Here is a 20,402-nt window from a genome sequence, read left to right on the forward strand (position 1 = left end):
TCAATGCCTTATCTTTTTAAATATCCACCCCACATTTATACCTCAAATGATAGAAGGGACTAACGTGATATATAAGAGCCGCATCAGTCTGACCTTATTACTTTCCATCTAATTCATTAGTGTGACTGATTTAATATAATTTTGCATTCTTATAAAATGGTATATAGCTTTTTTAATTAGTTAATAACATACATATATGGTACTAGAAATAATAAATGTGTTTTAATCATTTATTTAAATATTTTTTATGACTATTGTTATTTCAATTTCCTATTTAATTCATATAGCTATAGATATTGTTTCTATTTCACAAATATATTGATTGGGTGCTAATTCTAATTATCATGATTTAATATTAAATTTTATTATTTAGAGGGGTATTACAGTTGTACCCTTATATCATTACCATTAACTAATTTTTTGGTATTTAATTATTTGATGTTAATTAAATTATTAACTTGTATTTGTATCTTTGAAAGGTGAAAGGGTTATGTTGATAGTGTTATATAATTTAGTTTGTAACAAAAGAAATGATACTCTATAGTAGTGATTCTATTCCTAGTGTGCCTAATGTGTAACATGTAATAAATGAAAATTTGACTCATAAAAATACATAGCTTGAGCTCATGAATAAAATATATACACTAGTAGTTTGATGAAGAGGAGTCACAACTTGTTGTTGTATTTATTTCAAAATTTTATCATGTAATTTTGTCAATTTAAAATTATTTTTTTCTACCATATAAATGAAAAATACCAACTCATTGACATAAGAAAAATTACAATGAAAATTGAAAATTAATTTTAATGACTTATGGATCCAAAATAAACTATTGAATTTATGACAAGATTTTGACAGCTAAAATGATCTTATGGCCTTGGGTTTTCTATAAGATTAAATATTTTTGGAGGGATCTTTGATTAGAGAAGGAAAATTAGGAGAAATAAATTGATAGAGAGGTATAATTTCTAAGAAGAAGAGGGTAGCAATCAAGAAGAAGAAAAATAAAATATATGTAAGAGGAAAGATAAAGATGTAGTGATGTATATAGTAGACAAAAAAAACACAAAAGTAAAATTATGGGGTATTAAATATTTTCAAAAGAGAAGCTAATGTAGATGAATGATAATTATTTCACAAATAATAAAATGAAAATTTACCCTTAATACTATTCTCTTTGTTGGAATTTGTGTTTCCTTATGAATTTGATAACTTTTATATTTTCAACAATATAAGCTAGTTAGTTTTTTTGTGTGATATTTTTAAGTATTTCACAAATCCTTGTTATGCTATCAAGCTCATTCGACATAGCTTAGGTCCATTCAACAAAAAATTCTATTAATGTAGCAAATGGATTTTGTATATTCACCATAGTTCTTTATGTTGGAACTAAAGAGCCTCCCAAAGTAAACATGGTTCTTCCCACTTTGGAAATAAAAACTTCTCTATAGTAATCATTTTTGGAACTTGTGTAAAGGTTATAATGATTTTATTTTAGCAATAGAAACTCTTTCATTCATCCATTTAATTTAGTTAAGCTTTTGGGGAGTTATAACGAGCATGGGTTATATCATTTTTTTTTTACCAATATGATGTAACTAATGCATTTGATGCATAAGACAATGTGTCATTATTGAGTTAACCTAATTTTTTTTTATCATGGATGTTAAGGAGTTATAAGAATCCACGATGGTTGAAATGACCCAAGGGTTATGCCCTTTTGTATCCATTCTTGGAAAACAAGTTTAATTTTGACATGAATGTTAATGATTAGTTGAAATGATGATAAACTAATTTAAAAACGAGTTAAGCTAGGTGAAGATAATACTTTTAATCTCAAATTAGTTAAAGACTATACACATTATTCAACTAAAAAATAAAATTTTATTTTAAAATTCACATTAAAAAAAGGATAATTTAGAAACATAGAAGATCCACACAAAATAATAACAATTTAATTTAAAAGTAAATTCTGACCCTTACAAATATTTGATGATTGTTAGCAATATATGTTTGTTATGTTTCTTAATGTTATTCACTTTCATTTCATGAATTTTTTGACTCCTACTTCTAAAGACTACCATTTTTATGTTGTCATTTTTATCTCATAGTCATAGGCATTAGTCAATTGTGTTGTCTACTTTTATGATTATATAATAATATGTTATGCTCTTGATTGCCACATTTAAAAAATTGGTATTTATTATGTCATAATGATGTTATATTTTAAATCAAATATTTCAATTAAAATGATTATATGTTCATTAATTTTATACACCTTTTATTAATCAATGGAAAAAAATGTGATAAATACATGTTAATATTGGGTGTATGTGAAGCCCAATAGCTTCATATTTTATTATACAATTTTATTATCTTTCCTTCCAATCACACGACTCTTCAATTCTTGAGAATCTTTATAAATATGTGAAATTGGAGGTTCAATTCATATTGTATTCAACAAGCTGAAGTTATAGTTGTGATTTAAAAACCAAAGTTAAAATATATAATAAGATATTCCTCTGTCCAAGTGTTGATGCATGTTAAAATTATTAATCTAATTTACATACATACAAATGATCATCTTTTTTGTTCCCTCTTTTCATGTCCCTTGCAAAAAGCTCTACATAGTTAAAGAATTGAAGGGTTTGATCTTACAAGATATCTAGGATAGAGGCAGATTAAGACTCTAGATGAAGATAATATAGAGTTGAAATGACATGCATTTTCCTTTGTGAAATGTTTATGGTGCCTTTCTAATGCCTCCACATTTTTCATACATGTCTATCAAGGTAGTGTCAACCTTAACATCTACCAAAAAATTGTTTTCTATCAGTTATTGATGAATCACCATGCCTAATTTGAATGATCCAATCTTTTCACAGCCTTGAAGGATACTGGTATAGGTTTTTGAACTTGGCTTTATACTTGCTAGTTCCATTTGCTTGAAACCCACAAAGGCTATACCAATAAGCCCATTTTGTGCATATCCAACAATAATTGTAGTCCATGAGACCACATCTTGTTGAGGTACTTTATCAAATAATGCAGAGACCTTCTATAGGTTTCCACATTTTGCATAAATCTGATAAACTTCCAATTACAAATTTTCTTTTGATGGATGTTTATTATGTCCTCTTGTATAGCTCCAATTCATAGAGTCATGGGGAAGATGGAAAAGGTTGAGGAGTCTTTTCTACAAAACTCCAACAGATTGTAATGTCCCCTTTCTAATTTTCCTTCTATTTGTTGTCTACAGTCAATATGTAGAGGAAAAAAATTGGTGCAAAGCATAAAGTGTTTATAAACTTTCTATCAAATGCAATTGACTGGTTTTAAGCCAAAATCTACAACATTTTCCAACATCCTCTTTGCTTATGTCCAAATTGGATTTTTTAAAACAATGTATGGATGTCCATCAAAGTAGAGACAAAGCATGGTGGTATCCTCAATCAAGGCGAATTTTGTCAAATATATTCTAAATGTTTTGGTAGATATATTTGCAAAATGTGTAACCACATACAAGAACCCATAGAACCACATAATAAATTTAAAACTAAAATCTAAATATATTTAGAACCTATCTATCTATCTATCTATCTATCTATCTATATATCATTGATAATAGTTTGTATTATATTGATATTAAAAATAGATATTAGAAGAGTAGATTGCCTCAAGAGCATATCCATACTCGATCCATCCAAAAATAATCCCATGACATCACCAAAAACATACTACAATCTAAGATTTTGCATTGGTTTCACAAGCCATAATGGCCAAGATGTGATCAGACAAAGAAAAAACTAGAAACCAACATCCATGGCTCAACCAAAGAACAACACATTCAGTCTTTGAACCAATTAAAAACATCTTCTTACAAGAAATTGGTGAAGGTCTCACTTGGAGTTGGCTTATAATTCTTCTCATGACCTCTTTCCATTCCAAATGGTTCAACACGATCTTCCAACAATGAATTGTCCACCCCTGAATAATCAACATCTAGTTCCACAAGCTCACCACCCCAACCCAAGTCAGACCTATGCTTCTCCTTAGTTGGACAATGGTGGTGGTGGTGAATCAGAGGGTGCCCAGATTCATCTCGAGGAGCATTGAATTTCACTACAGTGACTTTCCTCTTACAAAAAAATTGGTCAACCCCAAGGCCACGGGCTTGCATCAAACAACGAAGAAAAAAAGTGAGTTGCCACCACCTAGTAAAATGAACCTCTAGCAGGTTGACCTTAGACTAGTTTAGGAGAGGTTTGAAGTTTCTAGTTTACCTTTCCCAATGTCATTTATCATGATCCTTGAATCTCCTTCAAGGTGCAGTTTCCATACTCCAAGGTTTATTCCTAGCAACACTACTTTGACAATGCTAAGACACTCAATTTGATTGTTTGTAGCATCCATTATCCTTCTTGTATAGCAAGTCATGATACTCCCATTATCGACCACCCTTAAACATCACACACTAAGGAGAAAATTAAGCTTAGAAAAAAAAGTCAGCATTGACTATTTAACACTTTTAGCATTGGAATGGAGCTTAGTGTGTGATTTTTAAGCCATTCACCCATTATCACATATTTGTACCACTCCAATACCGAGTCCCAGGTTTTGAAATTGATTTTCGCCCAACTGTAATTAAGCATGGACATTGTTTCATTTTTAAAAAGTAAAATAATTTATAATTCTTTAAATGTATAAACATTTATATACAACCTTTTTAAAATAGTTTTCTTTTCATTTAAAAAAAAATTGTAAATTAAAATAATTTCTATTACTCACAAAAGATTATACTAAATCTTCACTAAATATTTATTAAAACTTACAACTAACTCATTAAAAAATTTCCAACCTTCTGAAACATTATTTTTCCTCAACTCTTCTGAAACCTAAAACATAATAAAATCACAAGCATCTATCATAAACTCCCAAAGACAAAAAATTGCCAAATAAAATCTTACCCTTAAATTGGAGCCATATTTCTATTGGAAAAGAAATTTCATATTGCTTTAAGAATACTAAAATAATCCCCGGATCATCTTACAAAAGTTTGAAATACTAAAGACAGTTTCGCTTATGTTTTTTCAAGAATTTTGTAGCCACCTTTTAAATCATAAAATCTCATTTTGTAGTCACCTTTTAAAACATAAAATCTCTATGACAATCACTATTGGATGTAGAATCTATTTTCACTACGTAGTTAAAGTTTTCCATTAATGATCTGAGTTTAAATTAGCTTGTTCTTAGTGTAGTTAGGTACCTTTCGAAAAGTTAAAAAGAATACGAGGTAGTCCCATATCACTCTCACAATATGTCCACCCAAAAAACCTATTGCTGGTATTGTGGACTATAAAAGTCCCTTTCTTTCTTTCCTTCTGTTTACAACATACCCTTAGCCTGACAATTAAACCATTTGTTTAGATTTCCATTTAATATATCTCTATTTACTAAAAATATATAGCTGGCATAAAAAGCAGTCTTAAATAAGATTTGAAATACATGCAAATATAAACCCTAAGTCAAAGATGTGTGAGTGGAAAATGCAGGTAAAAATTGATGTAGTAGAGTGGCCTACAGATCTATCAAAGACTAAATTAACCTTATATCAAATTATTACTCAATGTTTTAGATTGGTCTCAAGTTAGACACTTCATAAAATGAACAAACACCTTTTAAACACTTAAACACAACTTCATTAATTAAAAAACTAACCCAAGAAACCATCTTCAACACCCTATTGGGATTTCTAAAATAGCACATCTCGGGTTATCAGTACATTGTGTTGCATGGCCTACAAGCATTGAAAAAAAAATACTTGGCTAAACCATCAGTGTTAGCCAATTGGCTCTACCTAGAACTAAGAGTTATGTCATCTCTCATATGGCATCTCAATGCTTGACCTAAAGCCGCTGTTCCAAATTCTCTGTCGGATAAGTTTTATTTGAAAATGGATATTAAAATATATTTTCTTCTCGTAACCCACAACATATTGTATCACATAGCATCAAAATTGTGATTTCATAAGAACTTTTATTGTAGAATGCAAAGCAACATTTGGATCAAATCATCAAACAAAAGTAACACATGGACTAAAAAATCAAACAAAGTAGCTGTTATTTTTGTGTAAATTTCATTTGAGGATGAAAAGATTAAGAAAATGGGGATCTCAACATCAAACATCATTACAGAAGACTAGCAAATTAGAAAACTAAAATAGTAATGTCTAGAATCCCATAAATTATCTACAACACATCAAAACCCTAATATCGTTCATTATGAATCTCCTCCAGCCAATCCAAATTAGGTTTTTGCTTTGCAACAACCTGAACTTTAAGGTCAGTCCTAAAGTTCATTTTGAACAGCCTCTCATGCTTCTCATCACAAACCACGAGTTTAAGGGATGGAAATTTGGCTACTGCTTGAAGAGTTTCCTTCAATTCACAGTTCACATTCATAGTTATGCACGATGATATGTCGAGGTATTTCACTTTTTTCATATTGCAGATGGAGGATGGCAATGCTTTCAAGCGTGGTGATTGAAACAATCTTATTTTCTTAAGTGAGTCAAGCCTATTCATATCATCAGGTAACTTTGCAAGGCAATAGCAATGAGTAATAGACAACCTTTTTAGAGAAAGTGAAGAACAGAGTCCTGCTAGTAATTCTTCAAGATCAATGGAGTAGCTCAAATTGAATTCCAAAAGTCTAGGATAGTTGAACGTTTTATCCCTATCAAGGCCCTCGCATAGATTCATGTCTATTTTCTCCAAGCTCTTCAAGACCTTCCATTCCTTAGGAATTATCAGCCTTTCTAGATGCAGAGCTTTAAATTTAGAAAGTTTTTGAAAACGAGCCATGCCACTGAGCTTGCTTCGTTTTGCTCCACCGATATTATGGATTATTAGTACCTTGAGATTCTTCATTGTGTGCAAAAATGTTGGAATACAATATTCACTTGCAGCGAAATATAAAACCATAACTTTCACCTTTGGGAACTCCATTTCGGGCCACTGCGTGTCCTTCATTGCCCCTGAATATTCCCAACAAATATGCAGATGTTATGAATCTATTTTTGATAGATTTTCAAAATTTTGGTATAGGAAGCAAAATCACCTGAACTACAGTCTCAGAGGTTAGCTGCGGCAATTACCTATGTGAATGGACATGATGTGGGCTGTAGAAGGAGTTTCCCACTTTGAGGGCAAGTGATTTTTAATTTTAGGCATATATAGCCTTCTATAATCATCCTTTTCCAAACACAGGGCCAATTCTCTCATTATATCATGTTGAGAAATGGAATATCCATCCATGTTGTTATCTATAATCTCCAAGGTCCTAGCATAGGAATAGGTTAACCTGTTAACAAGTTATGCTATCACAAACTAAAAATTTAAATTGATAAAATAAATATTATCTATCACAAACAGGTTTCAGCTAGCAAGGTTAAAAAAATATAATGAATCGGGTGAGGTTAAGAAGGATTCCACTTGCTTTCCTCCAAATGAAGATCTGTTCTACCACTCAAGTTGAAGCCCAACTTTCTATGCGATTCAATAATACTAAAATCCCAAATCTTAATAAATCCACACCCTAAGTTCAAGTCATTCAAGAAATTTTGAGCTTCTATGCGACAAGGCCAAGCTTTTCACTTCATATTTGTTCTTGGAATCCCTTCCGGCACAAGAGAGATAATGAAAAATAGAAAATAGCTCTTTATGAGTAGCAATGGTCCTTACCAGTTACTCTGCTTTAATTGCAATAGATGGCGGTTTGCAAACTTCCCTAAAAGCATTTTGGCTTCAGCCATCTTCATTTCATGAACATAAACCCAAATGTCAAGCAATTCTTTTGCAGGAAAGACTTTTCTTTGTGGGAAGGCACCAAAATCCAAGAAGCATTCTCTTTTAAGGTTGTTCAACACATCTATGCTTGTTTTCAATTTATCAAGAAGTCTCTCTTTTTGATCATCGTGGAAAGGTCTTGTTGAAAGCCCTTTCTTAGCTTGTTCCCAATCACAGTTGGATTTACCATAGAGAGAGCTGCCGATTACTTTAAGAGCTAGTGGTAGGCCATTACACTCTTGTTGAACTTGCACATGAATACAAGTAAAGACACGGAGAAAATAGTTGAAGAGACCAAGTAAACGATGAACAACCCAGGTATTGTGACTAACAGGTTACCTTTTCGACCAATTTTTTTATCAAGACTGATTGGAATGAAAGTTTTGTTAAAGGCATAGTGGCAAAAATGTGTCAGAGCATGTTGCAGTTGTAACAATGGTAGCTTATAAATGTGTGTGTTGGGCCCATTTGTGATGACATTGCCATCTCTGGTGGTTACTAGAGTTGTATTGCTTCTCATCATCCTCAAATAATAGTCTTTCTATGTGGTCATTTGACCAAATGTCATCCAATATCACCAGTGTGGGTTTCTTTATCAACTTTATTTACAATTGCAATTCTTTATGGGCTTTCTCAACATTTGTAAAATTAGGTACCATCCGACCAAGAATCTTTCTCCACATGGTCTTCAGGATGGCCAGAAGATCTAGGCTTTCTGAAACCTCAATATATATTACTCTCTCCTTAAAGTACTCTACAAATCATGTGAAAACTCAGTGCATATTAAAATTGATTGGATTCCAAACCAATTTTGTGTGCGTCTAACTTTGTCACTACTCAGTGCTCAACAATTGAGAGTCAATGACAACTTTATTTTTAAGCACAGATCTAATGCAAATGATCGATCTGTGACAAATCCAATCAAAATAAGAAATTAAGCATTATAATTTCATGTTCTCAAGTAACCATTCAATCAAATCAGCAATGTAACAATGACATTCAAACATTTAAAGACCCTTATCAGTCCGGTGCCATTTTCAAGTTCTGCTAAGCACTCTCGTACCCAAACTTAAGATGATAGTTATTCATTGATCTACTGAACAATCGGATGTAAAGCAAAAGTTGACACTAATACGTAATTCAGAAGCCATAACATGTTTTGGGTACATTTATGCAAATCAAATAGTGTAAATTGTAAAGAGAGCTGCTGTTACCTTTTATTTTATCGTGATTACAAACGGTAGCTAGAAGAGTTGATTTTCCCGCACCTCCCATGGCTATAATGCCGACCACATTCACTCCATCATTTAACAGATTTTCCTTCAATTCTATTGGGAAAAGAGGGGTAAAAAATTATTAAGACAGAAAGAAATACAAGGAGAGCTCAACAAGGAGCTCGATCCTGAGCAACAAGTTCATCAAATTTTTGCACCATCGCAAAGGAAAGTTGCCCAGTATCCATAATATTCCAACCCAAAGCATGACTAGAAGCCCATTTGGCTAAACAATCAATAGCTCTGTTCCATTCATGAGGAATATAAGTGAACCTAATGAACTAAAAAGAGGTAAAAAGAAAATAATCTGATTAACAATAGTGGCCAGTTGCCAACTAACATCCTCCAACTCCTGTGAGGAAAGCAAGTTCACCACCACTTGGGAATCAGACTCATAGATAATCTTACTCCATCGTCACAAGAAACACTATTCCATAGCATATAAAATAGACTGAGCTTCCATGAGATTGTTAGTGTAATCACCCTTATGAACTAAGAAAAAGAATTTAACATCACTAGAACTACAACGAGTTACTCCCCCAATACCAGCAGGGCCTGGATTCCCTTTGGAAGAACCATCAGTATTAATTTTCAAAACTCCATAGGGAGGAGGAGTCTAATGCCCTTCCTGATTCACCCAACCTTTCCTCTAATGCTAATGCTCCCTGGACACAGAAGGAAACCTTTGAGCTGCAACCACATCTTGAAGATGAAAATTGAGGCACTTGTATATAGCAAGATCAACTAGATCCATACCCCCATCTAGCTCACACTTCACTTGAATAGTTTCCTGAAGAGAATGTGAGATCTTCCACCAAAGAGGCAAAGCACCAAGCCAAACATCTTGGAAGATTTGATGGTTCCTCTCTAGCCAAATATGCCAAAGCATGAATGGTGAGCCAGCAATCCAAGTAGCATGGAGAGGAGAAGACTTGGAGGGAGAATTGCCCAAGCGGGCCCAGAACTTAGGCAAAGACGAAGCATGCCTACAAGAGCAACCCCAAGCACTCCACCAAAGGTGCTATAACTAAATAGAACAGGAGCAATGGAAGAACAGATGGGAGACAGACTCCTCCCCATTAACACACAAAACACAATAAGAGGAGCCCTAAAATCCTCGTTGACAAAGACTATCCCACATAAGATAGCGATTGTGAGCCACTAGCCATAGGAAAAAAATGCACTTGTACCAAGAAACTTTATTCCAAACTTGCTTCTACCAAGGGACCTCGACATCCCTAAATAATTGCCTAGTTATCTCCTGAAACCCAGCAGAGACATGATACTTACCAAACAAGGTACCTCCCCAAGCCAAAGCCTTTGGACCTAGCAAAGAGGAACACTCTCTAGAGGCCAAAATCTAAGAAAGCTCTTGATGATCCATGTCTATGCCTCTAAGAGGCCAATCAAAAGAATGCTTCCATCTGTAACCAACAACAGGTCCCAATTGATAAGGAGTCTTGTAATGAGCCACTTTATCACATCCAACAGCATGAAAAGAGTCACAAAGAGTCTAAAGATGAGGATACATGGATAATATGGATGGGAATCCATCCCAAGCATTAGACCAAAACAAAGCCTCAGAACCTCCCCTACATATCTAGAACAGACCCCTCTTGACTAACACTGCACCTGTTTTCAGAGTATGCCAGACCATTGAGCCACAACCTTCAAGAGGAAATGCAAAAGCAGAGCAAGGATCAGCACCATGAAAATATTTATGAGTGATAATACAAGCCCAAAGTTGATGTTGTCCATAGCACCATCACCAATAAAGTTTAGCAACCAATGCTTGACTACTCAAGAGAGTTGATCGAAGACCAAGACCACCTTCCTTCTTAGGCCTACAAATAGTCTCCCAAATAACCAAGCTTCATTTAGTACTACACAAATTATCACTCCAAAGTAATTTATGAGAAAGAGCATTAAACTCCTTGAGAAAGTAAACATGAGCAGCCTGAACCATGCTTCTATAAGTAGGAAGAGCTTGGATAATAGATTGAAGAAGAGTAACCTGAGTAATAGTAGAAAGCCATCTATGAGTCCAATGATTTACCTTATCCTGAAGCTTGGTAATCAAATTTTTCCAAAAGAGACATGGCTGCCTTGAAACAGCAATAGGAATGCCAAAATAAGTCAAAGGAAGTGACCCAATCTAAAACTGTAGGATACCAGCAATCCTGTGTTGAATGGAATTAGGAGTGCTAAAAAAGTAAATGGAAGATTTATGTTCATTAAATTTTTGGCCTAAAGCTGCCAAATAAATGTCCAAAGTATGTCGAAAGGCTCTACCTTCCTTTATCCTAGCAATATTTGCAAGAGTAGAATAATCAACAAACTGAAGATGGGAAAGAGAAGGTAAACCATTACCCCATTGCCACCCCTGAATAGAATTCTGTGACACCTGATACTTAATGAATCTACCCAATCCCTCAACCATGATGATGAATAGATATGGGGAGAGAGGGTCACCCTAGCAGAGGCCTCTAAAGGCACCAAATAGCTGAGAAGGTTGACCATTAAGAAGAACAGAAAAAGAGGCAGAAGTAACACAACTCATAGTCCAACTCACCCAGTTAGAGCTAAATCCAAAAGAAAGAAGAATACTCCTTAGGAAACTCCATTTAACTCTATCGTAGGCCTTAGCCATATCCATCTTAACAAATATTGCTCTCTCCCTTGAAGTAGCCATAGAGTGAATAGCATCAATAGCAATAACCACCCCATCCAAAATTTGTCTTCCAACAACAAAACCACCTTGTTCTTTTGAGATAATAATGGGAAGCCACTTTTTAATTTTCTCAGCAATCAACTTAGAAATAACTTTGTAAACCACATTACATAAGGCAATTGGTCTAAAAAACTCCAATTGATTAGCACCATCTCTCTTAGGAATAAGAGTCAAGAAAGTAGAATTCAAAGCCCATAGGATCTGCTTGCTAGAATAGGATTCCTTAACCACCTCCAACAAATCATGATTAATGATGTCCCAAAATTCCTAAAAGAACTCAACTGGAAAGCCATCAGGACTAGGAGCCTTCCCCTTGGGCATACCAAAGACCACCCCCCAGCTCTTCCAAAGATATTGGACACATGAGATAATCATTCATATCCTGAGTGATAAGGGAAGGAATACAAGAGAAAATAATATTTTCTTCATTAACAACAGGAGGAGAGTCCTCAGAGAAGAGGGTAGAAAAGTACCAAGTAGCCTCCTGGAATAAAGCTGGCAAGGAAGTCGGATGGATACCTTGAGAATTAACCAAAGAAGAGATATTGCTTTGATTGTAGCGAGTTTGCACTATTTTATGGAAAATGGCAGTGTTTCGATCACCTTCTTGGAGCCAATCAACTCTAACCTTTTGCTTCCAAAAAATTTCCTCTCGAAGTTCCCATTCTTCTAGAGCTCTAGAAGCAAGAGATTCAACCCTGCCAAGATCCTCTGAGAAACCTCGATCTCTAATCTCCCTTGTGATGACATCAAGATCTTCTTGAGAAAGCCTCTTCATAGAGTGAAGGTTCCCAAAACATTGTCTATTCCATATCCTAAGCTTCCTTTTAACATATTGAAGCATTTTACAAAATGAGAACATAGCAATACCATATGCAGAAGGGTGAACCCACAATAGTGGGATACACTTTTTTTCCAAAACTGACAATGAACTATGAATTTTCAAAAAAACTTTCACTTTCAGATGCAAATTGTCATTTAATAGTTAGGAATTTGAAGATAAACTAAACTAGAGTCTTTTAGGATTTTTTGTGCAGAATCTAGATATATTTTTAAAAAAAAAAATTGACTTGATTTGATTGAATTATTTTTTCTCCCATGAAAGCTGGTATGTTATCAAAAACCTAGTTTTTAAAAAGTGACATTGTTTTTGACACACATAACTTTTTTTCTACAATAGATATCAATGTGATTCTTTCAAATTTAGTTTATTAACATCCATACCAAAACCATAGAGGTGATCTGATGTTTTTATCCTTAGTATTTCATATTTTATTAGCGTATAAAGTTGACCTAACATGAATTTGGAGATACATGGCTTTTAACACATGTAACTTATTATATATTTACCTGATTTCAAAATTTCTTTTTTTGATTGATAGAGGACTTGAATACAAAGATCGTAGTTATTTTTCAATTTTTTTTTTCTCTTAGTTACTATTTTTCCATGAGCGTTCAATATAGAGATTTATTTTTTAGAACGAACCTCTATTCAATTCACATGTGCAAAAACATATACCTAACAAATTCAAAATGTATCAAATTCATAGTCATTAGAAAGCTTGTTTAGAGTACTTCTATCATGAAAAATGACATGATTTCAGTGCTCCATCTGGACCTAGTAATTGAGCCTAGAAGCCATGAAAACAATTGAAACTATTATAGAATTTGCAAAAGACATCTAGTTTTCTAGTTTCGATAGAAACTAACTTTCTATCGAAAGTTTTTACATAGTTTCGATAAAAACTAAATAGCTTCTATCAAAACTATTTAGGTTGATTTTTTGTCCTAAATAGTTTTGATCGAAAGTATTTAGTTTCTATCGAAACTATTAAGGACCCTTTTCTTCCATTTACTTAGTTTCGATTGAAACTAGGGTGCGAATTAGTTTCGATAGAAACTATATGGGTACTTTCTATCGAAATTTTTTAGGCAAAAAAATTGTCCTTTGCGGTTTTGGAGGAATTTCTTCATCTGAAAAAGTGTAACCCACTATTGTGGGTTCACCCAGAAGTGCCATCTTTCCACCAACATAAAACAAAATCACGAAGAGAGGAGTCATAAAGCCACATCAACTAGAACTTAAAAGGAGGATGCTTTGGAATAGAAGGCCCAATAGCAAAAAAATTGATTGGCCAATGATCAGAACCCCTCCAATCAAGGATTTCCAAAGAGAGAGTAAGGGTGCCACTAACCCAGAAGCAAGAAACAAGAAATCTATCCAGACATTCTGAGATAGCATCAACCCCATTCCTTTGATTATTCCAAGTATAGAGACCATTAGAAGGCTTAACATTAGAGAGATGCAAAAGAGATATGTGTTGCCGAAGAAGAGCAGAAGAAGGCCCCAATCTAGCCAAACCACCTTGCTTCTCCTCCAGACATAAAACTGAATTGAAGTCCCCTACTAACACCCAAGGATGATAAGGGTGACAATTTCTAACATATTGAATATGCCTCCAAAGTTCCTCCTTTCCCACAAGATCAACAGGCACATACACATTAGTAACCATGATTACCTCTCCTGAGTCTAAAGTAGAAGCCACCACAGAGAGAGCTGAGCGAGAAGACACCCAACCAAGGGGAGAATTTTTTTGTGGATCCCAAAAGATAGCTAAACCACTAGCACTGCCCATAGCCCCAACACAATGACATTGGCCATGAGACCAAATACTAGAGGCATGTTGGACCATAGACTCCATAGAGAGCTTAGTCTCTTGGATACAAAAAACATCAAGACAATGATCAACCACCAAATTCTAAATAGCTTTTTGTCTAGGGATGCTATTCAACCCCATAACATTCCATGAGAGAATAATCATCATTGAGTAGAATGGGTTTAATCTTCTCTTGGTCTGTTTTACACTCACTCTTTAGAGGGGGAGTAAAAGAAACCTGCTTAAAGGGCCTATGCATCAACCCCAAGGGAAGAGGAGATCCCTTACCCTTACCTAATGGTAGCACATCCTTAACCAAGTCGACCAAAACAACGTCATTATCCTTTGACACCACAGGTGTCACCAAAGCCTCTAACACAGGAGCTACAGGGGCCTCACAGTTTTGATATACCACAATTTGGGATGCCCCACAAGTGTCATTAGGTACAAATCCCTCATCTAGGAAAACTGGGTCAGAAGTGATAGGAGGAGGAATACCCTCCTCTAGAGCCATACTATCCAACACCTCAAAGCAATTAAAAATTGAATCAGATATTCTTTCTTTCAAAGGCCTCTTCTAACCATGCCCCTTAGCTCATGAGTGAGTAAGGGTAAATCCATCCTTATCCTACATTTGAGCCTTACCTTTTCCTGTAGCATCTTGTTGATTCTTCCCCTTGGTAGTATTAGCCATCTGAGATTGTCCTTTCTATATAGTATCTACCAAACCACCAGCATTGTTGGTCATAGAACCATCCACTCCTTTGGAAGTCAAGTTACAGGGCCACTGATGCTATAAATGACCATACTCATGAAAAATCCGACATCGAAAAGGGAGGGATTCATAATCTAACTACTAAACCCAACAAGAAGCTCCAAGACAAATTTTCAAAGAATTTGGTAATGGGTTATTCAAATTAATTTCAACACAAATTCTAGCATAAGAAATAACCTTTTTATTGAAGGATTGATCCGTGATCATAGTCGGCTTTCCCAACAAAGCAACAATTTGCCGAAAGATGTCTTCCCACCAAAATTCTAGGGGAAGGCGAGGCAAGCAAATCCAAACTAGCACTATTGAAGGGAGATCCTTAGTAGAATTAAAATCCTAAATGCTATGGTTTGAAAAATAACCCCGCATGGTTGTAGAAATAAGGGCCTCCTTCAAAAAGACGATCACAATTAGACATGCAAGAGAATACAACAAAAAAATAGCTATTCCCTACCAACATAATCTCCATATCACCTTCCGACTACTAAGAGCGGCAGCTCCATGCCTCAAGAGTGGATAGGGAAATAAGGATTTCAAGAAATTTGTATATCAAAGCATGCCTTGTCCAATATTCAATGTCCTCCATTACAGCCGTTAGAGGAATAACCAAAATAAGGCGATCATGGCTACACGGAAAACAACCATTAACTTTTTTCAACTTGGAGCTCTCCCTTAAATAAAATGATTCAGATCTCATTGCATGCACAGTTGGAGAAGAACCATCTGTTCTCACCAACACAAAAGAAATCCTAGGCCCTGCCATGGAAACAATAAAAACCCCAATCCAAAATAGACTGTAGAAGATTTCCAAAAACCAGAACCCATGCAAACTTTGTCCAACAGCCAGCAATCCAAACAAAATAGGGAAGAATATCAGTAAAGACTAAACAACAATCATGGGCTAGGAATAAGCCCTAGCCCAGCCAGTAGCCAATGCTTCCCATCACTCTCCAATCTTTGATTTCAATTCTATTATGTGTTCATCAAAACCTAGAAATTCTCTAGGCCTATGAAGGGGGCTATAGAAATCAGGGGATTTGCTGAGGTTCCCATCCTACCTTAATCTCTTAATTAGTTATTCCTCAAAGATAGACATGAAATGCTGCAACCCTTGCTTTACAGTTTGCACCAGAGTTTGGCCCCATTTTCCACCGCTTTACCCATACTTTGCACCCCTGTTTCCACAGCTTCACCCAAGGTTACCACTGCTTTATGCACAACATCCACCCTTTCACACATAGTTTCCATTCCTTCATTCATAATTTCCAGTTGGGTGGAGAGATGAACCTACACATTGACCATCTCCTCCCGAAGGGCACGCACAATTCCCAATTAGTTTGAGAGCTGTTCCTGTACGTGCCCCATGACGATTTGAAGATCATTTTGAATGAATCGGTTAATAGAACTCTCCAGCTTTTTAACACGGTCATTGATCTGGATTTTTAGGATGGGATCCCTAGTTGATTTGTGGTCTGCTACCAGCTTATTTACCTCCATAAGATTGTCGCAGAATTCTTGGAACTTTCATAGTGATAAATTTGGTGATGACTCCGAATTTGATTCACATATCTCTTTGACAATGGGCAACAAATTATTCACAATTTTTTCGAGACTTTTACAATCAGAACCGTGCAAACCTTTGTAAATGAATACACTGCCTTTCCCAATCCCTTTCAAGCCAAGCTCCAAGGCCATTTCCTCCATTGCCAAACTGCTTTCCTACCAACAGTAGCGGATATGATAAATAGCAAGGCAAAGCAGGGGCAGTTGCAAGGAAATATCAATTTAGGAGTTGATTTTTTCTCGTCTCCCTCTTCTGAACTAATCCTAGTTTTCTATTCCCTGCAACTAATGCTAATTTTCTATTCCTTTTCAGCCTTCTTTACCCTGCAACTATTCTAATTTGCTAGTCTAAGCACACAATAGAATTCACACACTCTTTTGGGCTGTGCAACTAGCTTAATTTCCTACTCTAAGTATAGAATAGTATTCATAAACAATCTATTAAGAACCAACATGTAGATTGTTGAAAATTGGTATCATCAAATATTGATTCATTTAAACAATCTCATTCAAAGTTTGGGGATAGGAAGTTCTAAGAATCTCGGACCAAAAGAACATAAACAAAGAGTAGAGCTCTGAAAATCCAGAGAGGCTATGGAGTAAAGGCCTCATGGATGCATACAAATTGAGAAAGAAAAATATTCATTGGAATAAGTTAAAAAGTGCTTCACCTGCTTAATTCACAATAAAAATAATACAGAATAAAAATAGCTAAAATGACTTGTGCCATTTATTTATTTATTCTTCTAATACATGACATGAGACACGAAGTAAACAAAATTTCCTTCACATGAGAAAACTTTTGGAATAGTTCCTTTTTTTAGTCAACGTTGAATGGATTTATGCCTACTGGCTTAGCACAACACAGTACGAAATCATTATTTTAGATTGTTGGCATTTTAATTTGGTAGTGGCTACGAGGCAACTCCCAGATTAGTGTTAAATAGTCTTTAAGTCTTTAATATACAAAAGAAATACACTCAAAAGAGGTGCATATAAGTTGCACCATGGATAGTATCTTTTAATTTATGAGAGCTAAGCCTTAGAGGACACTAGCTATCCAACCACAAAATCTTAACATGGCTGGATGTATACCCACATGCCCCTTTGCCTACCATACCCACAAAGTTGGCACTGGTTAAATAGCTAGAAATTTGCACCCCCCGCCTTGACATAAAAATTAAATATGTAGTTTTGTAGTTCTTTTCAAATTTATTTCATTTCACTGGAGTCCCTGCCTATAGTTTAAGAAAAGTACACTCAAATTAGATGATGCATTTTACAATGAGTTAATTGAACAAACAAAAGTATTCTTAGATACATGAATATAATTTTGAATAGTTAAAAGTATTTTTTAATAAATTGCGTAAATTTATATGATTAATAAAAATGTTAAAAATATGATTTTAATCTTTTTGGAATATATAACCAAATCAACATTTTTTTTGGGTGCAAAACTATTTTAACATCAATGCAATTCAAGCTAAAAGTAGAAGACTTTAAAAAAAATAAACCTTTTTACACAACCAAATTCAACAGCGAAATATAATATCAATGTATATTAAAAAATACTTCAACTTCTAACGAAATGTTTGGAGGTGTAACTTCTACTTCACAGAATATCAATGGCATACTCACAATGACCACTCTAGAAAATTAAGACACATACATATGACATTCATATAAGAAATTATAATATATTTTGTAAATGTCTAACTTGTAATAGGAGTGCATAGTTCAATAATTTGATAGAAAATGATATGTCTTAAAAATATTTTCAATATAATGCACCATAGGAAGAAATTGAATTTAACTTTTTATAATAATATTCATTCTAATTTTTTTCAGAATGTGTTAAACCAAATAAATAATTATAAAGGAATTCATGTAGAAATGCAACAATATATGGTCTATTAATTGGAATATTACTGTCATGCCCCCAAAGTTTAGGACAAGAACACAACAAATTTTTTATTTTTGTTTTTTAATTTTTTTTCTCCAAGCTTAGGTTGTCTCTTATGGTTCTATACCTAATCAACTAGGTTATCTGATGGCTAGGAATTTGTATCACCACAACACAAGAACTAGAAGTAATGGTTATGATCATCCAGTTACAATTTATATCCCTAATGCCACCCAAAGAAAATCCTAGAGAAGGTAGTTTAAATGTTCATCGCTAGCAGCATCAAGATCCGATGTCTCAATTTGATGAAACTACATCAATATGTTGGAGGAGAGAAGATGTAATCCTATAAGTTCCCAATGGTAGTGTAAACTAGAGTTATTTAGTGTGTTAGTTATGACGTGCATACTAGGTGACGGTTGACAAGGAGAATTTTGATTTTTGGAATAGAGGAAATCATCATCATCAGCCTAGCCTTGCAATTCTAGAGTATAGTGTCAAGATCTATATGAACATAGCCCCACATTTTCGAGGGATTAGGGTATGTTCACATGGTTTAATTCATAGACATGTTTAACCTTGAACCCCACATCAAGTTGGGATTGCGATAAATGATGCCCTTGTGATCGGATATCTAGATGGTGATAAGAGTGCATATGCACCTCTTATTTTTGGTGTTTTATAGAAGAAGTTATCTTTCTCCTCTAAATGCCACAAGCATACACTTTTTGCATCATCTTCATGTTTTTGAGAACATAGGGAATGTACTCATTTCCATGCATTTAATACATCCTTTCTTAACAAACATGTGTCCCTCCTATTCATCAACTTTTTGAGACTAGGATCTAAGTATTGTTTTTCACATATTGTGTCAATCCCCACACCCATCAATAGCAAGGATTCAATGTATGATTTGCATTCACTTGACAACCTTGGTGCAAAACTACTCCTTGGATCACCAGAAGGGTCATCCTTTCCATGACAATATTCACCATTAACATCTTGATGGCTAAATTCATTATATGTAATTATTGCAATATCTGGTCTACCATACATAACCCTAACATGAAAGTGTGTTTGACAACCCCTTTTTTGAATAAAATTGTGTTTTCTTTCCTTTCTTTTTGGTGAATTTCTTTTATCTAGCAGCTTAAAAACACAATGATAACTATTTATACACATTAAATAATTATTAATTAATATAATAAACAAAATGAATAAATAAGTGACATGCTTAATCAATTTACTAAATCTAGACAAACCTTGAATACATCTTCATGGCATGTTTAGTAGGTTCTACCAAATTAGTCTCTACATTTTTTTACGTAGAAATGTTGTTTCAGTACTTTCCAATAAACCTTCTCCTTTGACAAAGTGAGGGAGTCTCTCAAGAGGGATAGCAACACACCAGTCTATTTGTTGTTTATTGTCATCTCCAATAGGTGTCCATTCAAGTTCATAACTTGAGAAATGACTCCATCATTTGGGATGTCTTGCACGCCTAACTTAATAAGTGATTCCTACTTATTCTTTCTACCCATCCTAAAAAATATAAATATTCTTAATGACCTTTTATATTACTTAAATAAAGTTTCTATAAAAGAATAATTTTCTTACTATAAGTATGGACTAAAAAGAGAGACAAAAATTAAAA

At 34.4% G+C, this 20,402-nt stretch overlaps 1 pseudogene; it reads right to left on the minus strand.

The window, feature by feature from the left end:
- The window catches only part of LOC149537943 (putative disease resistance protein At5g47280), a 176,057-nt pseudogene that overhangs the window by 151,777 nt on the left and 3,878 nt on the right, over positions 1–20,402 (minus strand).

The sequence above is a fragment of the Cupressus sempervirens genome, chromosome 9, assembly GCF_028749045.1.
Source record: "Cupressus sempervirens isolate cs-2001-9-10 chromosome 9, ASM2874904v1, whole genome shotgun sequence".
Classification (NCBI taxonomy): Eukaryota; Viridiplantae; Streptophyta; class Pinopsida; order Cupressales; family Cupressaceae; genus Cupressus; species Cupressus sempervirens.